This window comes from Camelus ferus, chromosome 5 (assembly GCF_009834535.1).
Source record: "Camelus ferus isolate YT-003-E chromosome 5, BCGSAC_Cfer_1.0, whole genome shotgun sequence".
Taxonomy (NCBI): Eukaryota; Metazoa; Chordata; class Mammalia; order Artiodactyla; family Camelidae; genus Camelus; species Camelus ferus.
Window position 1 is genome coordinate 23845782 of NC_045700.1, and position 23517 is coordinate 23869298.

General features: G+C 41.2%; 1 protein-coding gene and 1 long non-coding RNA gene across 3 annotated transcripts in view; one reads left to right on the forward strand and one right to left on the reverse strand.

Annotated features, from left to right (window-relative positions):
- Positions 1-23517, forward strand: part of ARHGAP15 (Rho GTPase activating protein 15) — a 574294-nt gene that overhangs the window by 541704 nt on the left and 9073 nt on the right. The window lies entirely within an intron of this gene.
- On the reverse strand, positions 821-23064 carry LOC116663607. The gene is made up of 3 exons (XR_004319827.1): positions 23053-23064; positions 6079-6084; positions 821-1418 (listed from the first exon to the last, which is right to left on the reverse strand). It is a non-coding gene; the product is annotated as an uncharacterized LOC116663607 (long non-coding RNA).

Sequence of the window (23517 nt, forward strand, 5' to 3'; positions counted from 1 at the left end):
CCAGATTTTCCCAGTTGTGGTAAAGAGCAGTGATGTTGAGGCAAGTCTCAGTTCATGGGAACCAGCTTAGTTCAGTGAAAGAACCATAGAAAGGAACCCGGTTAGGAAAAGGGAGAATGTATTTCTTACCAAACTGTCGTTGCCTTCTGCTCTGTCAATGGGTGTCATTGTCTACTACAAATTCTCAAGGACCTCTGAAGAATCAGAGCCAAGCCCTTCCTAAGAGTGCTGAAAGGATGGGTATCTGATTTGTTTAACTGCAGGCATGTGTGTGACCGAATAAAGCAGATCCCTGAGGAGTCCTTTTCCAGATGTGTGTATGACGTTTGTGCTTTATTTGAGTTCATTTTGGGGAGTGAAGACCCTTCAAAAGTAACACAATCTATGTGGACTGAGGGTTTGATACTGAAGAATCCAGCTTTCAATTCCCAGTTACATCAGTAAACTATAGCTTCAGTTACTGATCTCACATCTAAGACAGAAAAGTAAAAGCAGACCCAACTTCATTTTTCAGAAAATCTTAAGGCAAATTTACCAATTCAGTTCCCCAATTCATGTGTTATAAGACAAGCTACCCAAAATTTTCAGTCAGAAACTGCCTGTAGATTTATTCAGAGACTAGAATTAATTTCCTTTTTTTTTTCATTTGCTTAGTCTATGGAATTACGAAGCAAGAATTTTCTTTCCTCTCTGTTAAAGAATGTTGATGCCCATCTATTAAGATGGAGGGTCAATGTTTGAAGAGGGATTGAGGGACCATCTATGATTTCTAAGACTGAATTTCCAGAAGTCTTTAAAGTCTTTAACAGGCATCATAGAAATCCAAACTGTAATTATAATATCTATGATATATTTTTCTTTATAAAAAATACCCTGGTCTAAATTTATTTTTACAAAAAAAAAAAAAAGAATATAAACTAACAAAGCCAGCAACTTCAAATAAATTTCCACTCTAAATTTAATTGGCTTTTACGTTGGTCTACCCTCATTCATGTCAACATTTGATTCATGAGCTTTATCTTTTTGTCAGGTGTCCAGCCTAACTAGTCTAAGGTGTGAGGGCAGCGCTGACCTTGGTTTAGATGTGCCTGAACACTGACTTCCCCTTCAAACACTCACAGTCCTCTTCTCATCAGAGAGAGCTGGGAGGGGCAGCAAAGGCTGAGGGAGATGCAGCATGAACTGTGCAGTGTCGATGTGTTCTCCCAACTTACTGACTGGCCTTCAGCGCACACCACACTCCTGACCCTCATGAGATGGAGCCTAGGGGGGAAGTGGCACTGAGTACCAATTCCAATGTCCTGTTGTTCTGTGGTCTCAATTAAGTGCTAATTAATTACCACTGGCATCTTTGGCATTGGTTGTCAAATTGCATTTAGGAGTCTCCTTTCAGTGTTTAAATATCAGTAGTCCAAAATCTCATGTGTACTATATCCTTTCTCCCCCCCTTTTCAAAACTGTGTTTTAAGATTCGACAAGTATATCTGTAACCACTGCAGGTAGCTTTCAAACACAGCAAACAGGAACTGGTATTGTCAATTTTGATTAATAGTACTTCATTAATAAACATCCTGTTATTCAGTCTCCACCTGCACTTGCTGATGTTGCCTGGAATCAATTAACTCATATAATTTGATTTATTTTACAAAGACATTTTGGGATGTGCTGTGCTGATGATAAAGGCCCTGTTTTAGCCGTTCTTGATTGCAAGTTAGATTGTACCTAAATGGATTTCTGTTCCTGCGTGGATATGTATACATGAGCGTGTGTTTTGCAAGAGAGTTGGAAGAAAATGCTGCTTGAAGAAGTCTTGAATTAAAGAATTCATTTTAAAACATGGTGGGGGGTATTCCTCCTGGATATTCTGACTTGATCTGAAGACTCCTAAGAGATGCAGATCCGGAAATGTTATGTATCCTCTCTCTTAATGAAGCCACTTTACTTAGCAAATCAGCGAGTCTCCTTTTACATCAAAGAACAAAATAGTGTCACTAAACACCAGCTAGGGCTAAGATATTAGAGCCAGATATTAGATTCAACTTCATGTGTAATTTTCTTTTACTTTACTTTGTTTTAGATGTAGTTTCTTTTTTTCCCCGAAATATTTACAAGCCATGGTTTCCGGGTCAGTTTGGACCCAATTACGCATTCTGTGAAAACATTTCTTAGACTTCGATAGGCTCTTAAGAAATGCTAAGTTTGGTTCAAGTGACAAAGTCCAACTCAAACTGTTTAGGTACAAAAGAGAATCTGTTGGATTGCTTAACTGATTAGATGTGACTTTGGGCGTGACTAGATCCAAGGGCCAAAAAGTCTTGCCAGGAATTTGCCTCTTTCCATCTCTAAACTCTGCTCACCTCTGGGCTAGCTTTGTTTTGCCTTAAAAATCTTTCCTCCGGGCAGCGAGATGTCAGTGGCGGTATTGCATGGTATCACCTTAGCGTGCACAGGGGAAGAAAGCTTCTCCTACGCTGTGGGAATAGAAAATTCCCAGGAACAATTCCCCCTGGCCTGGCTTGGATCCCTTACTTTTTCTGTATTTTTCTCTGTGGCAGAGGAATGCATGCCTCTCATTCGTTTGACTTGGGACACAAGCCCACCCCTGGATCCAGGAACTGGATCAACTCCACTCAAGCGACCAGGAGTAGGGGACAGGCAGTTTCCCCCAAAGACGGTCTTACCAAACGGAAGAAAAATGATGCATAGAAGGAAAAAAAAATCTACTCATCCACAACGACCTCTTATTTTCTCAACATAACTATCCTATCTCTGAATGTAATAGTATTTCAATCAGAGATGTGAATGGAGGCTAAGTCACATTAAGGAGCACTGTTGTCTCTAAATAAGAAAAGTTGCCTTTCTTACCTGCTCTAGCAAAGTGATGTCAGAGACTGTCAAGCAAAACTGAATAACATCCACCCATCCATGCAATCCTTCATCCACGTAGCACAAGAGTCCCTTCGGTGAGATAGGTCCTGAACTAGGCACTGGGGCTATAAAAAAATAAAAATAAGAGAATAAGGCAGCTCCTTAAAGAGTCTCTTTGTGGAAGTGGTATAGTGTAGTAATAAGAGATGATAAGGCTTTGGAGTTACATAGAGCTGGGTTTCAATCCCAGCTCTTTTACTTATTATGTGAGTGTAGACAAAGTTCTCACTCCTTCTGTGCATCAGGTTCCTTATCTAAAAATAGGTGTATTATAAGAATTAAATGGGTAATATTTATAATTTGCTCCACATAAAGCCAAGCACATGCGATTCTTCAATAATTAATAGTCATTACTGTGTATATAAAATGAGATACTGCAAACAAATGACTGTATGCAGTGCCTGGCACGTAGTACGTGCTCAGGAAATGGTAGTTGGCAGCTACTACCAAATGAAATAGAATGAGGGACTAAATCTAAAAGAAAGCAAAGTTTAAAAACCAAGAAATTTCTATTATGACATATTTGGAAAAAGCCTGGAGAATTCACCCAGACCTACCCCATCTTCAGAGAAAAGCCTTTAGTAATTTTAGATTAGTGGAATTTATCTTCTCTTCAAAGAAAGTGTTCCCAAAAGCAACTCTCTTCCTTTTTGCTCTCATATTTCATCAGCTTACATAATATTTAATTAAATTACATAATTATAATAATAAGTACAACTGGCATAAACTTGTTTGGGACTCTCTCCTGGGACTTCCCTCTAGTGGGAACAGATGTGCACAGTTGAGAGTCATTAGCTAGCCTCGCCGCTAACGTTCCATGTGTGGCGGGCATTGGTCAGTGTGTTTTGCAGAGGGAGGAGAGAGCCGGTGAAGTGGAAGTCAGTCACGGGACCCTCTCTCCAGGACTGCAGCCGTCATTGGCGAGCTCTTCGTCTTCTTGAATGCCACTAGTTCTTGAAAATTCGTCTCATATTTACTTGTATTTTTTAAACATCCTTCTCTAGGTGGTATGATCAAAATTTTATAACTTGAATTTTAAAACCTGCCTTCTGGAATCAGTTTTGCTATTCTATAGTCACAACTATGTACTCAGCAAAAAAAAAAAAAAAAAAAAAAAAAAAGCAGTGTGACTAGAAAATAGTAGAATATGAAGGACTGATCCTTGGCACTGCCCTAAACCCATTTCTAACTCTAGTCTTAAATAATAGGGTCTGTATTCATTTCTAAGAAGGGAAAAACAGAAACTTGTCTCACACCATCATCATTGAAATGACACCGTCAATTGGGTAGAATCTGAAAGAAGATTAGAATATGTTTTCCATATGTATCTGTCCAAATGCACAAAATTAAGAGACTATTCTTTCCATTCTGCATGGTGATCTCATGAAGATTTTTGAAACCTACTTCTTTTCTGTCTTGCAAACCTTAAAATCAACCAGCGTGCCACAAAATGAGAAGCATTGGCAGCATATCTATTTTAAAACTGGTGCTTTGGGGGAGATTAATGACTGTTAAATTTTAAGTAATAGTCATTAAAGGCTAAAACTAAGGAAGTTCTTATTTGTAACCAGGTACTTCTGCTGAGAACAGCATTAGAAGTAGCTCACTTTGTGCCTCAGGAAGTTAAAATTTTATGATCAGAGTAGAAAATAAGTTATTCTCGCTATGGAGTCTTGACCAATGGGAGAGTAGTGAGTGAAGCAAGGGGCGGGCCGCTGGGCCAGTGCTGGAGTGACCCAGCCGGGACAAATCATTACAATATTAATAAATACCAATAGCAGATGTTTAAAAAAAGAAAGAAAGAAAATAAGCTATCATATAGAAATTGGTCAGATCCAGAAATCATTCCTTTCACTAGCGGTCTGTGAGGGAAAGAGTCCTAAATGATAAAGGTACCTTCCAACCTTCAGCTGTACGTTAGATGATTTGGATTTTTCTCCAGTAATCACTGGCCACCTGGTAGACACTGACATTGTATGGAATGGTTCACTGGTTAAAGATGACTTGAAGCAAATCAGTTCCTTAGATTTGACAACCTCCTGGTCTCTGAACATCATGGAGGTAAATTTCACTACTTATGTAGTGAGGTCAGCTGTAGTCATTACAGTCTCAAACATTTGGGTGTAAATAACAATTTAAAGTTTAATAATTACTTTTGGTGAGAAAAAGAATTATGGGCCAAGGCATCCTTTTAAGTTTTCCTTAATCTATTAACTGAAATAGTCACATAATCCAAATTGCATGCTCTACTCTGTAAGGAACTTGCATTAACAGCCATTGCACAGACCGGAACGTCTTTCTTAACCCTCAGTTTAAATGCTAAGAAAGGCACTATGGTTGGTCCCATTCCTTGGTTCAAGCCTTCACCCCTGGTCCAGACAGCCGTAACAAAACATAGCTAGGTCTACTTACTGGGAGAAAAAGGGATATTCTGGTGAGTGCTTATTGAGAACATTAAATGAGGAAACACTGGAAAAAGACACTGGAGCCAGGTTATAGAAGGGTTAATATGTCCAAGTAGGGAGCCGGGATTTTACCTAACGGATAATGGAAAGCCACTGTTGGTTTTTAAGTCAAGAATATTGACCCGCATAATGAGACTAAAAGAGTTCAGGTGCATGCAGGCTCTCTCTTGGAAGGCTCTGTAACCTGTGTTTGAGGGGAGGCAGTAAAAGTGGTTCAAGTACACTTGGAGGCAGAAGAAGACAACAGCCTTAGCAGAGGGAGCGGGCAAATATTAGGTGAGAGAGTCAAGTCTCCCAGCAATCCATCGGGGGTTCAGAGCTGGGTTCTGGTCCTCAGGGCGGGAGTGAAAGGCAGAACCAAGAATCCAAACCACAAGCAGAGGCGTCACTTGGGGAAATGGCACATACAGCCCTGTCCTGCTGCATTCTGAGATCAGTGAACTGGCAGGATCCATGGGCCCTTTAGAGGAAGCTGGGGTGCAGCTGAGGCAGGCAAGAAATGGCACCAAGAATCAGTAGGAAGTACCCCTTGTCAGTCTACGTCACCGTTCCTGCTAAAATTAAAATAGCATGTGTTCAAACTTCCAGTCCTTAGGAAATTAGACACCTGATGTCTCTCAGGTTATCAGAAGGGATTTTTGTTTCATCTCATTGTTTCTGGCTCAGTCTCCCGCTTTAGCTGAACCCACAGCTCGTGCATGCCTCACCACTTGCCAGTGTTCCCTTATCTTAAAAATTCCTTTGCCTTGCTTTCCAAAAGCTCACTCCAGGATGTAGCACTCAAGAGACATTTTCAGGAGATTCATGGAGGATGGAAAGATTACATCACACCCAGCCAAGCAGATAATTTAAAATTTAAACTTAAGTAATAGGCATTCCTATTATTACCTTGGTCCTTCCCTGTACACCCTCCACTAGGGAATTTTTGCAGATTGTCTCTTCCATTTGGCCTCCAACTTCGCAACATGTAACTCTGCCTCAACACTCTTCTTTCATATTCTTTCTTTTTGTACGCAACCTTCGTAAGACCATTTCACGTTTTATATGGAGAATTTCGCCATCTCTTTTTCTGGACTGTGTTCTAAGGATTATCTTTCCACAATCAAAATGGTCCATCAAAATATTTTGCTAAGAAAGAAAGAAGAAAATGATTCTTTTCCCTTAAGAGGAATTGTGCTACCAGCTATTAAATAAGACTTTGCCCCTAGCATACTTGAATCTCTAAGTTGAGCATAACTCTGCCTCTTTTTCACTTAAGTATGGATTAATGTATCTAAAGCGGTCTGCAGATGGTCTAGTGGGACGCCCAGGGCTGAGCTGGCCCTTCTGGCTATCACTGACTGCATGTCAGAAACAACAGGCATGTCAGACTCTGCCTCTTGCTCTTCCTCTTCCTCTTGACAACTTATAGATCCGATGCTATTTGGACAGGTGGAGAGGTAATCTCACCAGCGAAGCAATTCCCTTGGGCCATTATCCATGCAAGATATTTCCTCAGTTGAAAAATGCTATTGGAGAAAGTCACTGAGAACTCCGGTAAAGAAATTCCTGAAATTGCATTGTCAAAACTAGTAAAAGGCTCTGCTACCAGAAGCAATATTCTCACCAAGCTGTGGATACCATGTGAGAAATCTACATCTTGAGCCAGAATTGGATGGGGGTGATAACGAGCCCCGCGTCAACGATCCTCCAGGTCTGTCCACTGATCTCGTCCCAGGTAGAGCAGGGCCAGTTACTGTCTCACTGCAAAGTAAACGCAGGCTCCCAGACTGTCGCTAGCACATCACGAGCCGTTTAGTGCCTCAAAGAGAGTGAAGTCCTACCAGAAAACGATAAGCATCGGGTCTATTCAGCTTCCAGTTCAAGGACCACATTTATGTGCTTGGGAGTTGATTTAAATTGCCTCTTCTTTTTCAAGCACTAAAGCCATCCTGCTCACTTTGGGGGGAGGGGGAATATTGAAGTTTTGGTTAATTGAGAGAAAAAGATAAAACAGGCAAGGATCTAGCAGCTGTACTCCATTTTTTATTGTGGAGCGACTTCAATGCGCTGTCCCTCCACCCCTCCCCTGTATTTGTCCCACCCCAAATCACTGAGCCCAACGATGACAAAGATGGGGAAGTCCCAGGCAGCTCACCCGCACTGAGTAGCAGTGGTCCCCTGGCAAACATGCTGAAGACATTGCCTTAGCAGGTGACAGGCACCTGGGCCTTGGCGAGGGCATTCGTGAACAATATTAGCAAAGACCAATTAGATAGTTTTGGTTGAAATGTTTCCAAAATGATGAGCAAAATAAAGCCAACCTAAAGAAAATATTTTAAAAATCTCCCACTGAGCATGCTCAGAAAGAGCATTTTAACTTCTTTTATTTTTAAAATGCTCAACCATTTTCTTCAAAAACTTGGCTTGATCTTCCTGATTCAGTGATAACTGAAGTCATGCCAGCTTTGAAGCTTTTAGCTTCAGCTGTTTTAGAGCTATATGTGATCCCCCCAAAAGGTTGGAGTGGATTTTTTTCCTGAGTGAAGAAAGAAGCATATGTTTTAACCCTCATGTGCCTTTTTTGAAAAAGATAAATTAACATCCTGTAATATTTTACCTTTGGTTTAAAATAAAGAGTATAGTTTGAAAGTCAAGGAGACATTTTTCAGAAATTAAAATGGGGGCTCCAGCCTTCCGGATTAGGTCTACGGATTTTGTCTGTTTTGCCAAATACATTTGGTGACTTGCACGTCTGCTGCTATTGTTCTGAAAATGGCAGCAGAGACAAGGCAGTTTGGAGACTTGAACAAGATGGACCACACACAAACCCAGCTTCAGGACATCAAAGGAACATAAAACTACTACGCAGAAACCCTGGAGCATCCTGAATACATCTTTTTTTCTAACCAGATAAATGACAGAAAGAACGAGAAATAAAAATGCATTTAGCAAACTTTCATCCACCTGAGAGCCTAATTTTCCCGTCTAACTATAGATACAGGAAAGGAGGGATGAGTCATGAGAAGTCAGAGGCTGAGTGGTAGCAAATAGAACTAATCGCACGGAAGGAGAATGTACGCGAAGAGAGGGTGGTCAGGGTGGCTTCTGAGAGCCACGTCTACGCTCTTTTCTATTTTCAACCATGCCAAGGCTTCCCTCAGATTTCCCCGGGGATCATTTGGTCATTGGCTCTCCTTAGGAAATAACAGAGATGGTAAGGAAAGAAACTCAGGGTAATTATGGCTGATACAATTATTAGCTAGAAGTAAGACAATATTCCTAGTAATGCAGGAGGAATGTGTCAAATGGCTCCCAGCAAACCCTGGAGTCGGTGCAAAACTTACATGAGAAATGGTTTTTGACCTTGGGAGGACCATCCCCCAGGTTACTATAGATGGAAACATTGGATAATACTGGTGCTTCCAGATCAGACCTAAGTCATTTTTGCAGATGCCTATACAATGCCAAGTCTAGGCAGTATCCAGTTAAATTTCACTAAATCACAACTACCCCTACATTCTGGTATGTGCTGACACTCTGGAAGAACAACAGAAGGAAAGAATTGGTAAAGAAATGACAAATGTCTCACTCTCTTACAATGTCAGAAGAACTATGGGCAGAAAAATTGAAACCAGAATGAAAGAAAGGTTTAAAAGGAAATTGAGTCTGTGTTTACGAAAGGATTCCAGCTCTGGGTGAACTGTCCAACTCAACCAGTTGCTTTGGAGAAACATGATTAAAGTGATGACTGAGGTGTTTTGTGTCCCAGCCTCAGTTTCCTTGAGTCCCCTCCGAGTCCAGTAACAGCCAATCAGAAAGGAACCTGGCCTGGAGGCTTGTCAGTGATAATAATTGAAAACATCTGTCCATGTAGCAAGTGTGGGAAGCCAAAGCAGCTCCCTGACAGAGGGAGTTCTCAGACAGCACAGCCATAACCACGACTGCACTCATATTCTCCTTCACAGGCTTTGCTCACTGCCAGCTGTCTTTATTCTCCTGCCAGGAAAGCAAGGGGCCTGGGGCTCTTACCCGGGCTGGGGTTAAGTGAGCTGGGACCGGGGGAAGGTGGGGGACAGGCTGGCTCAGAGCTCTGGGTATGAGACGAGGGCTATCTGACTGGGAACTAAGGAGATCCAGGACTGGGGGGAGGACGGGCAAACAAATAAACAAGTGAGGTGTCCGAGGCACAGACAATATAAGATAACAATGTAAGAAGAGCTCACAGTCTGCACTCAGGTGACCTGGGTTTAAATCTCGGCACTGCCGTTTCTGTGTGATGCAGGACAACCTCCCTCAGCCTCAAGTTTTTCATCTTTTAAAGGGGGAATAATAATGGTACCTATCTCATAAAGCTGTTGTTGGGAAAAAGAACGATGATGCACTTGTGGCACGAGGCAAGGACTGGACAAACGTGAGCTCCTTTATCAGATAGAAGATGCCTTAGCACTTGAGGTTTGGGAAGGCAGAGGCAGAGACGTCTACTGCAGGGCTGATCCCTGGCTCCTGCGGAGGGTGTCACGTTGGCTTAGACAGTCGCCGTGTTGTTCCAGCAAATATGGCTCACCCCCGGCTGCAGCCTTTTAAAAGCTGTGGTGCTTAGATTTTTAGGATCTCAGCACTGACTCTTTCTCGTAGCTTCTCACTACCCCTAGGGCCGTGTTCTGGGCTGCACCAGCTTCCATCTGATCTAGCTGGCTTCACCTCATCCTAACGCACCAATGCCTCATTCCGCCTGTCCCAGCAGCTTGCCGGCTCCTTCTTTTGGTGTTGAACACACCAAGGGAATATCTGGTCAGAGGAATGCCTATTAAATATTACCTCAGCCAACTGAAGAGAAACTTCCAGATTTTAGGTTGGAGAAAATTTAAAACAAGGAAAACTCAAGCAAGGAAAAGAAAGAAAATAAAGTTCTTAGTAGGAAGACTTAGATGTTTTCCCTGCCTGCAGAATGTTTTTTTTTCATTGAGAATATAATAAACCAATAAATTCAGAAAGAAAATATAAATAAAAGATTATAGAGAGCAACATTAAAAAAAAAAAAGCCAAATTATCCAGATCATTTCACTGTTGAAGACACTCTGTACATGAATTAACCGCCTCTGGAAACCGCATTAGCAGTCACATCAGCACAATTGTCTGTGTAACTAACACAGCTATTTGATGTGTGATATTCACTTGGAAGCCAGAAGGAATAAATCCAGCTTGCAAAGAAGCAGAACTTACTTTTAGGGTGGGGTGTAAGTCCTGAGAAAATCTTGCTTAACACATGGGTGGCAAGAAATAATACAAAAGGAGAAAGTTGGGGAGGCCAACTTTGTATCATTAGTTAAGAACAGTTATGTATTGTATATGTATCCAACATAAACACTTGGCTAAGGATGTTATTCTACTGACAGTGTTTGCCTTTCCTTATGGTCATCAGCTGGTGACTACTGCTACTTGGCTGCGAAGCACTTCATCCATAAAGAAAAGCACCATAAGTAATAATGAGTGTGAGTCTGTGTTCATTGCGAAGCAAGAATTCAGCTTCAACAAGAGATTTTTTTTTATCCAATTGAAATGAATCAAACTGTTTAACCTAATTGGGCTTCTGTAAATCAGGAGTGTGGCCGTGTTAGTAATCCTCCTAGATAAGGCATTGCAGTGAGGCGCCATGCAAGAGTACAAATGTATAAACACAAAATAAATAGAATCCATTGACCCTCTTCTATTCAGCAGCCTTATGCATCCTCCATCATCACTATTTAATAAAACTACCACTTAACCACTGATATAGTAAATCTTTTTAACCATTGAGAGACTGTATTTTTCCTTTCTCTGACTTCCCTTCAGTATGCACGTACAACCACAGCAAGGCCTGATATTTTGATGACTATAAGGTAACAAAACGTGGGGATGGAGTGGGGAATGCACCTTCCCTGGGAACTGGGTTTTAAAAATGCATATGATGAACATAACGTAATTGCTTTTAAAAATGAAGCAGGTATATATGTGCTAACTTGAAAGGATCATCTATTTAGATCTCTTTTGTATGTATGTCTTTAAACCTGCTTCAGATGGTCCTCTTTGAAAATGAACTCTAATATATATCTAAATTCACTGTCTGTCTACTTTGACACCTCTATCCAGATATCATTTTCCTTCTTTTCCTGTACTCACTTAAGGGCAACTTGGTTCAAATGCCCCCAGCAGCTGCCTCTCACGTTTCCAGATTCTTCCTCATCCAGCAATGCCTCGTAAGACTTCTATAGATGTATCTGATTTCCTTCTGAAATTGCTTTTCCCCTGAATGGCACATTCCTGGCACATACACCACCATTCTCCATCCAAATCCCACGCAGACATTACTGATTGGTCACGTCACTCTTTTAACTTCAGGGTCCTTCCCCATGGGGCAGACGGCCACCACGAGCCAGGTAAAGCAAATCCATGTGTCATCCCTCTGCCGGAGCGGGTCTCTTGGTCCATCGCCACCATTCTTTCCTAGGTGTTATGAAAACAAAAACGCAGACTACAGACACACCCTCATGCTTCCAAGAGAACAGGAGGCTCATGTCTGTTTCCTTACAAATCTCTAGTGTCTGCCTTTTTGTTTCATTCTTTATTTTAATAAATAAGTGTATATCTGATAGTAAAGAGATACATACATATCCTTTACACATATATTAAGTATATTTGAAGTATGTGCGTGTAGAGTAAGATACTACTGCGAGCCCCTCAAATTTTAGGGTTTCCTTACTTCACCACTGAGGACAATTGCCATGTGTTTCTGAGCCTGTCACCTTCCCTTAAAAATCACTTCAAGATGGAGGAAGAAAAAAGAGCTTAAACTTTTTTTAAGTGTTAAATTGTTCAACAGTAGGATTCAGTGAAGAAGGAAATTTGAACTCCTCCAGCCCAATTGTCTGATTTTCCAAAATAGGAGGCCGAGGCTGAGGAAGGCTAAGTCAATGCCCGAAGTCCTCCAAGCAGTGGAAAGTGGATCCGGGGCAGAGAACCAGGCTTTCTGTGTTCTCGTGCGCATTGATCCTTTACCTCGGCATTAACACTGGTGTGCGCCGATGAGACCAAAGCAGCTTCTCTGAACCACCTTTTCCTCCATGTTCCCATGATGTCCTGGGTCAGCCATCTTCGGGTGTGCACACAAGTCTAGGCCGGGGAGATGGTTTCTTTCTCACTTGGATGATGTAGACATAATCCATAAGGAAGCAAGACTTCTCAACAGAAACCACATAACTTCTGCATTCTATTTTTGACACCTTAACCTAAAGTAATTTCACACTACCTCATAAAACCTTTGAAAACGGAGCATCCAAGGATGATATTTTGCACTTACTGAATTCTCCTTTCCAAAAAAAAATACCTCTAAATGTTACATTAGATTGCTGTACTTCCAAATTCTATTCTCTAGTCATCCTCCGTAGGTTTTTTTTTTTTTTTTCCAAAAAAAGTTAAGAGAAGACAGGGGAGAGGAAAAACGGAAGGAGGATTGACATGGAAAAAAGACTGAACGTCTTTACTGATGAACTTGACTTTCCCTCTTGAACTTAAAGCAGCTAACAAGAGTATCTGTGGACAGCTTTACTCTGACTATAGACAGAAAAGTGTAGGGGAGTACCTCATTTTTGTTCAGTTCAGCTCACTTTCTGCTGGAGTAAAAACACTTCTGGGTGAGGAAAAATTTTAACCTACTAGTCACCTCTAAAGCAAAAACTATTTGTAATAACAGGAAGGTAGAAAGTGCTCAAATTTCCTACTTGCAACGAAAACAGGAGTAAAGTGGAAGGTAACACACCACCTAAACTCAAAGATTTTTGCAGTCTAATTGAGGGAGATAAAACATATGTGCATGAAATAACTTAAGAGATAAAAATAAAACATGTCAACAACAATGTAATACAATCTGAATGTTTAAATGCCAAGAAAGCAAATAACGAAATGATCAGAATGCAGTTCTTAAAGGCTTCCTCGTAGAGACAGGCTTAAATATGGTTTGGGATATGGTAACTGAAGCAGAGTGAAAAGCAATTCAAATGTGTGTGGCCATAAGGATGGAAAAGCCAGAAAATTGACCTCTGGACCCTGAATTAATGCAATCTGCTTTCGTTATCTTTTCTGTGTTTGTTCTACTTTTTTAATTAATAGATTTTATTTTTCAGAACAGATTTAGGCTTACAGAAAACCAAGCAGAAAGTACAGAGAGTTTCCATATACTCTCCCCCTACTCCCCAACCCCAAAAACACACACCCGGTTTCCCCTATTATTATAACATCTTGCATCCGTGTGGCACACTTGTTGCAATTGATAAGCCAACGTCAATACATTATTATTAACTAAAGTCCATAGTTTATATTAAGGTTCATTCTTAAAGTCATACATTACATCAATTTTTGACAAGTATATAATGACATGTATCCATCATTACAGTATCATACAGAATAGTTCCACTGCCCTGAAAACCCCCTGTGCTCTGCCTAGTCATTCCTCCCTCTCCCCTAACTCCTGGCAACTACTGAACTTTCATTATCTCCAGAGTTTTGCCTTTTCCAGAACATCAGATGCTGGAAATCATACAGCCTTTTCAGACTGGCTTCTCTTACTTGGCAATAAACATTTAAAATTCCTCCACATCTTTTCTTGGTTTGACAGCTCATTCCTTTTTATCACCAAATAATATTCCCTCATCCCACAGTCTGTTTATCCATTCACTCATTGAAGGATATTCCTAATCTTTTTGAATTTAAAAACAAACTTCTTTCAACTTAGTTTTTTAACCAGTGCGTTGCTCAGGTAGGAAATGCAGGTCTCAGAACACGTGTCCTTTTCCCCTTGAGACTTCCTTGTCTAGGGGAGGAGCTTGTCACTTTCCACAACATGATAGCAGGTCATCATTCTTCTCCTTAAACTTGAGTCATGGGCCACCTCACTCTTTTGCTTTTCTTCTTTGGTAAGGTTCAAGCAAAGCATTTTAGAATGTATAACCAAAAGCTGAGAGTTCTTAATTTTTAAGTTTCGAATTTTGAAAGTGAACACGGTTATTATCAATCGTCTGTGGGGGGGAAAGTCATGTCTTTTCTTCTAGAACTACACGGATGCATTATCTTCCCAATGAATCAGAATATAAATCTAAATTTGAAATAATGCCTTTTTCTCTCTTCTTTAGTAACAGTGTTAATTATATCCCAAAAGGTAACAATTCTATGACTTTTTCAAAAGTGACATCCGAAGCTGTTTTTTGATTCTCTAAGTGGAACCAAATGTCACCTGGCACACCTGTGTCTTTCTTTCTGACATGAAATAATGCTGATAACCAAATTACTCTAGTAATAACAATTTAAAAGGCCCCTCTGCCACTTTAAGGGAATTTTCAATGAAAGCCATTTATTTGGCTCCATGATTATGTATACACGTTGATTTTAAGACAGCACTCAGGGGGCTCTGCCAGAAAAATTCGAAAGTTCAAGCAGAAAAAATAATCATGGTATCTTTCAGTCATTTGCTGCTTGTATTTGTTTCCTTAAAATGCACAGCTAAATGCTCTCTACATACACATATCACTTGGTAGGTGGGGTGTCTTATTACTGAGTTATTTTCCAGTACATTTGGCGTAGTTAAGGTAAAGTATATTAACTTCCTCTCAAAATAAAGATGAAAACAGAGTCGTAGTGGTCGTGAATGCTTCAGCCATTGTCAGGAAGTTAAGAACTGACAGGAGGTCCAAATAATCAACTCTGCCTGGTGCATACACTCTGGTTTTCCCCTGAGATATCCAGTCTAATCCTACAATGTATCTGACCGGCATGAATGTAGAATTACTTTCAATAAAGATTTTATTTCAAGCTTGGATGATTTCCCCCAAAACATCTTGTCACTAAGGCAAAGTATATCATAGAATATCTGATTTTTTTTTCCTACAAGTCAGCTTTGGAGGGGAAAAAATACACATTTCAACTCAAGTACTCAACTCAGGTCAATTCACTGTAAAAATCACATTTTAACATATCTAGACTGATTAAAGATTTGCTGCATTAAAGAAATCAGGGAGCTGTCAAAGAGAGCTTACCCTGAAGTCGGCGGACGGGAAGCATAAGTAACACGTTTGCTCCTCTACGGTTGCACTCCCCCCGCAGGAACCAACAATTGAAGAGCAGGCAGGACAGATAACTCCACAAGAGAACACCCAGCTTCTAGAATATTTGTCTTTTTGCAACTAAGGAACATTTAAAGGTCACATCTTCCAATAAGTATGAGATTGTTTCCAGGCTATATGAGAAATAGGAATGGCCTGGTCATGATCACACTAAAATGATCTCGATTTCTCTATTTATCCTTCTCTCTGTCTTTATCCTGTTCCCTTCCCTCGTGATGCCAAATTAAGTCAGCATGTCAAGATAGGGGAGCAGTCGGTAGCATTACACGACTCTATTTTGAATTCACTGAAATGTTTCATTTTGTGCTTGCTTACATTATTTCAGCCTTGGTGTCACTTTGTTTAATTTATGCTTGGTTCATATGTGCTTAAAAATATCTTAGGTTACCTGTAGTCTCACCCCTTGCTCACTAAAAGCACACAAATCACATGGTTTAGTTCTAATGGGACAGGAGTAATTATTATTATATTTAATAATCGTAGCACATTGTATTTATACAATGCTTTAAATTCAGAATCCCTCTTATCTCTATTATCACATTTTATGCCTAGCATATAGTATTATGATAAAATGTACGTGCAAGAATGAAAACTCAGTATGGAAAACAGCAGATGAAACTCGAGAGAGGCATGCAAAGCTCTGGATTTGAGTCTGGGCTTTTTTACTTAATTGGCTGTGTGACCTTTGGACAGGTCACTTAACCAAGAATGCTTTAAGCCCTGCTACACACCAGATTTTCCCATGAAGCTTTTCAGAAACTCAGAGACCTGCGTCTCAGCCCTGGACTACTAAATCAGAATCTCTGTGAGATCCTTTTGCTTTTTTAAAAGCTCTAGCCAGAGTGGAAAACCAGAGTGCTAATATCCCTTTCCTTGTTTATAAAATACAATTGACAGAAGCAAGTGTGTATTTATTAACATTTCCATAATTTGCAAAAGACTTTACACACATTTTTTTACTTAATTAAAAAAAAATTGTGAAGTCAGTCTTGCCTTTAACCTCACTTTCTAGACAAGGAATCTGAAGCTCAGAGCACTGGAAAAGCCTATATAAGACCAGACAGTCAACGTATGGAGAACAAGAGCTTAAGACCCAGGATTCCAGAGGGTGGGGGGTATAGCTCAGTGGTGCAGCCTGTGCTCACCATGCACGAGGTCCTGGGTTCAATCCCTTGTGCCTCTGTTAAGGAACAAAAAAAAAAGGAAAAAGGAAAGAAAAAGTATCTGATATTCCAGATTACAGGTTTTCCCTAGAGCAGTGATTCTCTCGCTGGCACAGTAGAATCACACACAGAATTTTGTTGTACCCAGAACTCACTGCAGGCCAGCTGCAGCAGAGTCTCTGTGAGTGAGTCCCAGACTTTAATATGGTTTTGAATGCTTCGCAGGTGATATTAGCATGCAACCAGGATGGAGAAGCTGAGCTCTAGATTGAGCAGAACAAGTTTGGAAGCTATGAAGTACTGTACATATAGTATGATGGTATTATCCCAGTTTTGTTGATGATACAACATGAATTCGGAGTGAAAGGGAATGACTCATGAACACAGAGCTGGTCATGGCTAGATTTCCAGTCTCCTCTTTCAGAACCAGTTTTCTTTCTACTGAAACTTCTCTGATTCCCCAGAGCTCGTGGCCACCTATTGCAGGTTAAGGGCAACATGGTGATGGTTATCTCTGAACAGCAGTGGAAGGAGGGGTGGAGCAGGATGGAGAAGAAAGAGAAGTCATACTAGGATGTGGGCCCAACAAAGCCTGGCCAGCCCACATCAGCTCTGGGGCATCTATGCCCATCAGAGTTGTCTGCAGACCAGACCAGGAGGGCTCTGCCTTCCCACCCCACTGTGATCCGGTGTCGGCCACAGGCTGCCTCTGAGACTCTCTTGGGGTGAGGCTCTTTTCAGCTGAGGTGAATCTTGCAAGGGCTGACCGCTGAAGCTGTGTGCTGCTAACACCCTGCAGCTGTGGCATTAGTTCTTCCTAGACTAGACATCTGGGCAGCATCTGGTGTCCACCACAGTCCATCCTTTGTGCTGCTCAAATCCATTCTTCATGTGTGTTTGGGGAGCAGCTCCCCAGGGCTCCAGAAGACCTCACTTCCTGAAGAAACCTTTGAAGAGGAAACTTCAGTAGGATAACCCAAGCCCTGCAGCTGCAGCTGGGCCTGAGTCCAGGGCTGAAACTCAGTCTCGCTCCTCTGTCATCCATTCTAGATCACCCTCACCTTCAGTTACCACCTCTGCTGGTCATGGCATCTGACTCCAGGCAGAGACTCCAGCCTTTGCTCCTGAGGGCTCCAAGCTCCTGATCGCCATGTCTTCCCAGGCAGGGATTGCTGCCCTTCCCATTAACCATCACACCTGGAGGCCCTCTGTGAATCATCTGGGTGCCACACACATTATTCCCTGTCCCCACTGTGTGACAGCAACTTCTTGATTGGCATCAGGGACCCCCAGCCTAGATGGTCACTCTTCTCCTGGCTTCCTGGTCCCTGGACCCAAGTAGCCCCAAGTGCCCAGGAGCAGCAGCAGCTTATAAAAAACAACTAGATGGATCATTCTGGTACCATGATACAGGGATACAAGATGAATAGCATCCTTGTTGGCTGCCCATTTATTTTATCCCTGGGGATGCCATGTTCTACTAACCATCCTTATAACTCTCTGTGACTCAGGTCCCCTTGGCTGCCCCTTGGGCTCTGCTGCTTATCATTATAATTATACCTACCTGGCTTCGCAGTGAAGCCCCACTACCTGGCCTCTGTTATTTCAGTGTCTTATCATCCCCATTGTTATTGGTGACTCTAGTTCTGTAACGGGTTCTCCTACAACCCACCATGATTTACAGAAAAGCAAACAACTTTTTGGCAAAGTATCAGCAGTGCTTAGCAATAGCACCTCAATCTCACTGACCTTGTAGTTACTCTCCACAACGTCCCACCATTATTTTTAAATGCCTAATACGTGACACCAACTACTAGTCTTTCCTCCATGGATAGAACATCCCAATTTACCACCAATGTGAGTTTTAACAATCGGACTGCCACTTTGTGCCAAGACCCACGGTACTCACCTGCCACCACTGACAGACAGGCAGCAAGTGACTCAGCTCCACGTCTCCATCTCGGCTGGCTTTCTCGGACCACTCCTGGAACCCGTCACCACAGGTCATGCTCGCTAGGAGACCCTGAAACAGAGTTTGATATGCAGGGTATTTATCAGGGATCAACCTCTGTGAAAGGGAGAGGGTGGGAGCAGGAGTGGGCAGAGGAAGAAGCTGAGCTGAGATGTGGACCCAACAAAACCTCAGCCAATCCCACAGGGAGCTCTGGAGTACCTGCAGCCCATCTGTAGTGTCCTGTTGGCAAGGATGGCCACAATTATATCTGCAGGTAATTGGTCAGTCAGGGCCCTTGGGTGAGATGGCTCACTGCAATTGAGGCAAACCTCGAGGAAAAAGACAGTCAAAGGCAATCTGCTAACCTCACTCCTTGCCACTAGGCAGGAAGCCCTCCCTTGAAGGAGAATCTGAGTGGCCCATCTCTGTGTCCAAAGCAGCCATTGTCATTGCCAAATTGATGAATATAGGAATGGTCCCTTCGCAGCCTGGAGACTGGGAGACCCTTTTATAAAGCCCAATATAGTGCTTGATAGTGGTCCCTTAAAAATGAGACATTTCATCTTGCTCCTATAATTGATCACAACAGGTGATTACAGGTGTGTGTGCTGGACAGCAGAATCATGAATTAGCCTGACGTCCATATGTACAAGGACATATGCAGAAACTGGCACAATTTATTTCTCTAGCACACTGCAGATTATAAATTCATATGTGTAAAAGCAAAATAGTTTCTATCTTTGAGCCAAGTTTATATACATTTTGAAGGGGTCTGCACTTTTGCAGATACATCGGGCATTTTACCTAAAACAGAAATTTGATGGTCAGATTTTAGGTGGCCAAGAAAAATCGTGTCATCATCTTTAACTTCAATCATCCATAGTATAAACCAGATAAAAATAAAATTCTATTCTAAACTCTTCTCATCAATTGTGTTCAAACTGGGCACATGCTAGAAACTCATTGTCCGATAATACATAGGGAAGAAAGGCACCCTGCACAATTACTGGCCCCTAACTAGCTCTCAAGAAATATTATCTCTCTTTATCTCTGCCTTCATGTTCAACTCATCTCAGAGTAGGTATGACGCTTAGGTGGGCAAGAAATGTCATTATTGTGCCAAAATCAAAACTAATTTCCCCTTCAAGGCCCATTCTTCTAAGTGATTTAAACTTAGTCAATTCAGAGTGTCTTCTAGACATTTTCCTGGGTCATGTCGAGTTCTGGAAGGCTACGTATGGCCTAAGCATTTGGTGGGGGCCAGGGAAAGCATTCATATACAGTACAAATATTCAGTAAATATTTATTGAGCACCTAGTACTATGAGCCAAACCGTAATCTTGGTCTAGGAATACGGCACTAAACAAAAACAGATGAAGTGCTGGTCCTTAGGAGGTTTACGTTCCACTGGAGGAAGGTACTAAGGCAGATATGCAGGGGAAAAAGTGTCTGGCTTTTGTCGCCTGTCCTGGCTGGCGTCCATTCCCTTCCAGTTTGTTGTCATCATCCCTGACTTCCAGTCCCAGGTCGAGGTTTCAATCTCTGTTCAGGCAGGCACTGTCAAGCTATCTTATGCCACCGTGCAGTCATTTCTATACAACTATTGCTGACACACTGCACATGAGGAACTCTGGGATTTTGTTATAACCCTAGATTTTTCCCAAGGAGGAGAATATAGGTCTGTCTGAGCTCAGAATCCTCAAACCTTCCAGCAGCCTGTATTGCCAGGGCAGGGGGATAGGAACGGCTCCGGACTGGGCCACTTCCATGGGACCTCACCAAAGCCTCAGCTTCTTCTCTTTAACACTTCATTCCCAATCCAGAAAGCCTTTCTCTTGTCTGGCCGCAGGGTATCCTGGCTCTTCATCTACCTTTCAGTCTGCTGGTTAGGCCACCGCTGCAACTCTTGAGTCCAAGGCATTTTGGCTTTCAAAATTCAAAGGCCCAGAACTTAGTAATTTAAATGCCCTAGCTTGCAAAACACCAAAGAACTTTCTTTGCTTTTCTGTTAATCATCCCTGCACTGAGGACAAAACGCTTCTGACTGAATCTTGGAGAAAAGCAAGAGGTAGAAGGAAGGGTGGGGGAGAAACCTCAGATATCATACGTTAATACTGCCTCGTCTTGAATGCTAGTTTAACTTCCCCAGAACGTCCGTTCTTTTGTCATTCATCCAGAAGCCCAAACAAACCACAGGTTAAACGTCACTCAGTTTGCCATCCAGTACAGGAATCTGGAACGTCTCTGAATGCCTCCTATCGGGGAACTCCTGGCATTTTACGCACAGAGTATTGAATTACTCTGATAGATGTTCCCTATAGTTTTCCAGTATACCCCTGGGAAAATCTATACCAAATATTAATAGTAGTAATATCTAAGTGGTGGAATTATGAGGGAATCTTTATTTTCTATTTTGACTCGTCTGCATTTTCTAAGTTTTCTATAATAAATATGAATCTTTTGAAGCAGTCGATTTTCACAACTCTAATTCTTCATACAGAGGTGAAATTTGTCTCTGGGCCAATTCCAGGAACTGGAATTACTGGAGGAAAGCAGACTTTTTCTTCCGTATCATGGCTTTTTTGCACTCAGTCATCACAGCTTCCCTAACTGTTCTTTTCTCCCCAAACCAAACACCTCCAGCCCCTGCCCCCTCTCTCTGAGGAGTCTGTCCCTTTGCCGGACACATGTACCTTGGAGCCTTCGAGTGGTTTAGCCTCTCTCTTAGAGTCAGGTCACTGTAAAAATATCTAAAACTTAGTTCTCCTCAGAAAGTAAAATTAAGCGTGGACAATTGAATGTTGATACCCAAATTGCAACTGACTCTCTTTCAGCTTTTCTGGGACCTTTTCAACAAGGAGACAGTTTTCCAGAAAACTGCTGAAGAGTTGCTGTAGATACCCTTAGAGGGAAGTGAGATAGCTGTCCTCTCCTCCTGTGTGGGAAAGGGAAAAGAAGGAGAGAGAGTGATGTGGGCGGGTTCTGACTTTGCATATCGATAGCACGCCTTTTAGTTTTCTCTAGCATCATAAGTCAAATATTTAAGTTCTAATTTTCCACTTATGTCTTATAATTAGGTGCCTTATTCTGCTTGGTCTAATTAATGTTGATCCATGCACAGCCCCCAGTATTCCGTATAAGATGTTAGCAGCCCATACTAGTGTTTTCACTGCCTTATTGGACACATGCCAGGTAGAGAATAATAAACAGTCTTTTTTTTTTTTCCTTTCTAAAAACACTCCCAACATGTAATATATTTTCTAGTCTTTCTCCCCTAAATCCAGGGCAATGTCTCCCCAGGATGGTGATATTATCCATGGTTATTGGATCAGCAGAGCTCAGGGAATAAAAATTAAGACTTCTTTAACTGCTGACATGGTCAAATGTGGATGGCTAAAACCATTTTAAAGCTTAAGAGAAAACACCTCAGGGAAACCGCAGCCGAAGTTCTCAGTGTGTCTCACCAACGGTGCATTTCCATTCACAGGAACAAGTGAACGCTTTCCGAAGTTTAAAACACAGTGTGAATCTGGAGAGAAAAACAATATGTATTAATCTGGTTTTTCTGCCACTTCAGCATCCTCTCATCTCTAGAAATATATCCTTGGATGTGAAGCAGGTGATGAAAATATCAAAATATGTCACCCAAGACTTTGGCTGACTTTCTGACTCACTTCTCTTCCAAGTCTTCCTCAGGCCTCAGGCCTCACCATTAGGAAGTCCCTTGATTTTAGATTCAGAGTTCTTGAATCTTAGTTATTCGTGGAAAGAGTATCTCTACCCCAGAGTAACAAAGGTCTGCATCTTCATCTAGGCGCTGCTGCTGCCGAACTGCATGGCTTTGATCAAATTATTAGATCTCTCTCAGGTTCCTTTTGTCTGTCTGAAAAGAAAATCATCTGCAAGTTTTCCTTCACATCTGAAAAAAAAAAAGTATATATTCCTAATATGTACTAAAGTTACAACGATTAAACAGCAAAGTACTAGGTCAGAATACCACGGATATCGTCCGCAGAGCCGGAAACACCAGGTGTGTGTATCTGTGAGTCTAGGAAACTGTATGAAGAATGTAGCATCGCAAATCAATGGCAAAATGTTATTGTGGGGAGTCAACCAGCTTTTGGGGAAAAATAGAGATTACCATCACATTTTCCTACAGTAAAATATACTGAGATGAATTAGAGGATATGAAAATGAAATTATTTTTAAAAACTAGGAAAAAACAGTAATAATATTTATCCAATTTATGTAAAAGGATGAATTTTTTAATAACAAAAACAATGATAGAAATTCCAAAAGAAATAGTGCTAGATAAGAGCACACAAAAATTTAAATAAACAAAATTAAGAACAAAAGAATTAGGAGAATATAAGTACAAAAAAGCAATGAAATATTATGCATCTTAATACCTAAAAAACTCACGAATCTATATATACAAGGATGTTCACTGTAGCATTGTCTGTAATAGCAAAAACTTAGAAGCAGCCTAAAAGCCTGCCAGCAAGGGAATGGTTAAGTAAATTAAGGTATTGCCATACTATGAAATGTAACAACTTTTTTTAAAGGATGAGGTATTTTTATATGTACTGACTTGGAAAGATGCCCATGATATATAGTTAAGAGGGAAAAAAGCAAATTATAGCATATTATGTACTTTTTTATCTCATTCTTTAAAAAAAAAGATATAAATATAAAGATAGGTAGATGGACAGATAGATAGGAAAACACCCAGCAGGAACATCCATCTGTTAATTACAGTCATGAAGGAGTTTGACTAGAAAACAGGAGAGGATTTTACCTTTTTATTCTACAGAATCCTGATCAGATTGCACTTTTTAAAGACTATGTATTAGTTGTGTTATATACAAAATAAT